Below are 4,918 nucleotides of genomic sequence, written 5' to 3'. Positions count from 1 at the left end.
CCTTCCCAGCTCCCTCAAGTGGCTCAGTACCACTGGGGCAGCAGGGAGATCTGATGCCCTCTCATGTCCTCTATGGGTACTGCACACACACACACACTTAGAATTAAATAAAACAGTTTAAAACATTTTAGTGGGAAAGCCGGGATGTAGCTCAGTGGCAGAGTGCTTGCCCAGAATGTGAGAGGCATACCGCCAGGATCAGCAAATTTAAAACGTCTCAGGCTATGAGGATGATCTAGGGCAGTGATTCTCAGTCTTCCTAATGCTGTGACCCTTTAATATAGTTCCTCATGCTGTGGTGACCCTAACCATAAAATTAATTTTGTTACTACTTTATAACTGCAATTTTTAATGATTTATTTATTCATTGTGTATAGTGTTCTCCTTTCATATATGCCTGCATGCCAGAAGAGGGCGCCAGAACTCATTACAGATGGTTGTGAGCCACCACGTGGTTGCTGGGAACTGAACTCAGGACCTCTGCAGAGCAGCCAGAGCTCTTAACCTCTGAGCCATCTCTCTAGCCCTATGACTGTAATTTTGCTACAGCTATGAGCTGTAATGTAATGTAATCGTGCTCATAATGTAACGTCTCGACCCCGGGTTGAGAACCGTTGCTCTAGAGGGTAAACATAATTGCTTCCAAGTCTGAAGACCTAAGTTCAATTCCTGGGGCCCTCACAGTGGAAGAAAAGAAAGAATGTTCATAAATTTTCCTTTGACCACCACGTGTGTGCTGTGGGACACACACACATAATAAGTACAATTTAAAAGAATATTTTTTAAGTCTCAGAATATCTGTTTCTCTCTCAGTTGAGTTTCTTGGGCATGTGTACATGGCATTCTATGACTGTAATGTATCTTAGTCACCTGTGGTCATTTTTCTCCTATAGACAAAAATCTCATCTGGCCGTCATCTCTTCAGGGAGCCCTGGTTCCTCCTGCAGCACCCACTATTCCCACAAACACAGACACTGTGGTCCCCATTGTTCTGAATTTCATTTTCCTAATGACCAGTGAGGCTGAGCATCTTCTTAGATAACCAAACAGTCACTGTGACAATTAACGTTGTCAACTTGACCGATTCTAACGTACCAGGTAGACAAGCCTCTGGGCACTCCTGTGAGCAGACCGAGACTCACTTCTGGAGTTGGGAAGATCCACCCTGAATGGCGGCGACATCCCACTAGCTGGGGCCCCCACCGCAGGAAAACGGAAAGCCAACTGAGCTCCAGCGTTTGTCTCTGCTTCCTGACTGAGGATGCCTTGTGGCCAGCCTGCCTCCCTTTCCTGCTGCCTTCCCTGTCTTGATGCCCCAAACTGAGAGCCCAAACAAGCCTTGACGTTGCTTCTTGGTGGGGGTTTTGTCACGGTCACAGACAAAGGAACCAATGTCACCACCAGCCACTTTCATTCCCCCTTCAATTGTCTGTCCTCCTCCCCAGCTTCCTACCCCAGCACTGGATAGTTTTTTTAAGAGGCTTGTGGGACCCTTGTTTAGCTTTGGATGTTGATCCTTTATTAGTTACATTCATCGGAAATAATTTCTCCTTACGGGCCTTTTATTTCGTTCACAGTGCTCGTGTGGAATACAAGTTTTTGTTTATTTTTGAGACGGTCTCCCTGTGTAGACCATCCATCTGCTTCTGCCTCCTGAGCGCTGGGATTGAAGGGATGTCTCTCAACTCTCGTATGCTGTTGAGTCTGATGGGCCTTTAGCTGATGGCTTCTAGGTAAAGTGTCTTTTTAGGGAGGCTCAGCACCCCAAGGCCAGGTCATTCGCCTAACAGCACAAGCTAGCAGTGGAGAGATGGGTATACCTGAGCCTTTGTGTTCCCAAAACTGTCCCTCCAGGCCAGGATGGTGAGTACTGCATCCCAGGAGGTGTGAGGAGGGGCTCTAAGGAGTGTGTTGTCTGGGAGAATCTGACAACGTAAGCCTGGAAATTAACTGTAGGTGAGAAGCCCATTCATTCCCAAAGGCCATCTAGACTGACAGCCTGACAGCGTCTTGGGTCAGAGGCCGCTGACTTGATAAGAGGCGGGACAACCTCAGCAAGGAGCAGGCTTCTGGGAGGGAAGCAAGGACAGGACCCAAAGTCACCCTCACGAAGGGAGGCACCAGGAAGACAGAAATGAATGCTCAGAATCCCAAGACTCTGGCTACATCAGCTTTCTGCCTCCTTCCCCGCGGTGCTGGTGCCCTAGTGACAACGCAGGTCCGGACATGGACGCTGGTGCCCTTCCCAGGCACAGTGTTCTTTTAAGAAAACTTTCAGAGATTTGCCTACAGTCTGACATCTCACTAAACTCTGATGAGCCTCTCAGGAGTTAGCCTGTGCCCTCTTTACACCTTTAACCTTGAGGTGGTATTGTGACGTTTTGAGTCGAGGGGGACGTGAGGATTCCTCCATGCAGTACTGGATATGAACACTAGATGGAGACTATGCGCCATTAATATAAGCTACTGTTGCTGCCCAATGATCTTGGTCCTTTCCTTCCTCTGGAGTTTAACTTTCCCTGAGGCCCCTACTCCCGGATTTCCCTCCTTGTGTGAGGGAAGGTCGACCCAGAGTATACTCAGGGCCCGCGTCAGTAATACTCTGAGGAGAAGGGACATGGCTATCTCTTTCCTGTATCCTGCTGTCCTGGGGTCCTATCTTACTCCCTCTTCTCCCAGACTCTGGTCCTCCGTGGTTCTTCACCTTCACAGAAACCAGCTTGTCCCTAGCACTGCCGGCATGACCTTCTGAAGCAGAAAAACTGTTCACGGCGATGACTGGAAAGAACACAGCCCCCAGTCCAGTTCTTCATTCGCTTCAGCCCTGGACCCAGCCCCTGAATCTCTTCAAGCCTAAACAGGGAACCACATAAATAAACAAATAAACAAACAAACAAATAAAGTCAGGCTGTGGTGGTGGTGCACGTCTTTAATTCCAGCACTCGGGAGGCAGAGGCAGGTGGATCTCTGTGAATTCAAGGACACCTGGGCTACAGAGTGAGTTCCAGGATAGTCAGGGGCTACACAGAGAAACCCTGTCTTGAAAAACAAAACAAACAAAAATTCAAAAAGCTGGTCATGGTGCTATGCCTTTGTAACCCCAGCAGTGGGAAGTGGAGCAGGTGCATCACTGGTCAGCTAGCCTAGCCTAATTGGCGAGTTCCAGCTAGTGAGAGACGCTGTCTCAAAATAAGGCTGACAAGCCTGAGAAACAACACCCGAGATTGTCCTCCAGCTCATACACACATCACACACATGCACACGCCTCTGCACGCACACACACACACACACACGCACACCTATGCACACACATACACGCAAAATCTCAGCTTACAGAAATGAGGGTATAAAAGTTAATGGTCGCTGCCAAATTGATTTCAAGATCCTCTTGCCCAAATCTTTTCAGAGTTGCAAGGCGAGTCTTGAGGGGGATCTCAAGGTGTGCAGGGCTCAGGTCCCTAGCTGGGAGCATGCACCTGCCTTGATAACAGAGGACCAGAGATTTCATTTTAAAACTGAGAACACTTGGTTTGTGGTGCACACCTATAATCTTAGCACTCAAGACATGGAGGCAGGGGAATTGCTAAATTTGGAGCCAGCCTGGGATGTAAAGGGAGTTCCAGACCAGCCTGGACCCTGTCTAAAAACACCAAACAAAGCAGATCCCAACAATAAACAAAAGTTAGCCAGATCTACATAGGAAGGAGAAAAAGACAAGATCTCCTGAGTAAATAGGGAGTGGGGGGTCACAGAGGAGGGGAGAAGGGGAAAGAGAAGTAAGGAAGCAAAGTATAATGTATAGCTCAACAAAAACAATTTTAAAAAAAAAGTTAAGTTATCCAGGCATGGTGGTAGTCTGTCATCACAGCACTTGGGAGGGGAAGATATGAGAAGCAAGAATTCAAGGCCAGGGTCCTGGAGAGACGGCTCAGCAGGTAAAAATACTGGCTGTTCTTGCAGAAGACCTGGGTTCGATTCCCAGCACCTACATGACAGTGCGCAATTCTCTGTAGCTCCAATTTCGTGGGATCCAGTGTCCTCTTCTAGGCTCTGCAGGCACCAGGCATGCAAGCAGTGCATGGACTTACATGTGGGCAAAAAAAAAAAAAAATCCATAAATATAAAACAAAAATAACAAATTAAAAAAAGAAACAAAAAGAAATTGGAGGCCAGCTGGGCATGATATGATGACTCTTACTTTAGTCCCAGCTCACAGGAGGCAGAGGCAGCAGAATCTCTGTAAGTTTGAGGCTAGCCTGGACTACACATAGCAAGTTCCAAGCCAGCCAGGAATGTATAATAAAACTTTGTTTCAAGAAAAAATACAGAAAAAAAACCCAAAATTCAACGCTATTCTGCTCTACAGAACAAAGTATTGTCTCCAAAAGTTTGTTTTGTTTTATTTTTTGAAACAGAATTTCTCTGTGTAACCCTGGCTGTCCTGGAACTTGCTCTGTAGACCAGGCTGGCCTCGAACTCACAGAGATTCATCTGCCTCTGCCTCCTAAATGCTGAGATTAAAGGTGTGTGACACCATGTCCAGTGCAGTTTTTTGTTTTTGTTTTTTAGAATTTCTTATTTATTTATGTCTTTTAAATATGAGTGCTCTATTTGCATGTTTGCCTGCAGGCCAGAAGAGGGCATCAGACTCCATTTTAGATGGCTGTGAGCTGTGAGTGGTGGTGGTGAGGGGGATTAAATTCACGACCCCTGGAAGAACAGCCGGTGCTCTTAACAGCTGAGCCGGTCCAAGTTGGTTTTCTGGTTTTGTTTTGCTTACGTTATAAAACGTAATGTATGCATCCTGCTCTTTGTTTCCCCCCTCTGTCCATCTTGGAGATGATTCTGTATCAACACGGAGTTGCCTCATTGCCTTTAACAGCTGCGATATGACATTGCCACATTTTACACCCAACCC

This window comes from Microtus ochrogaster, chromosome 7 (assembly GCF_000317375.1).
Source record: "Microtus ochrogaster isolate Prairie Vole_2 chromosome 7, MicOch1.0, whole genome shotgun sequence".
Lineage (NCBI taxonomy): Eukaryota > Metazoa > Chordata > Mammalia > Rodentia > Cricetidae > Microtus > Microtus ochrogaster.
Note: the sequence above shows the minus strand (reverse complement) of the source record.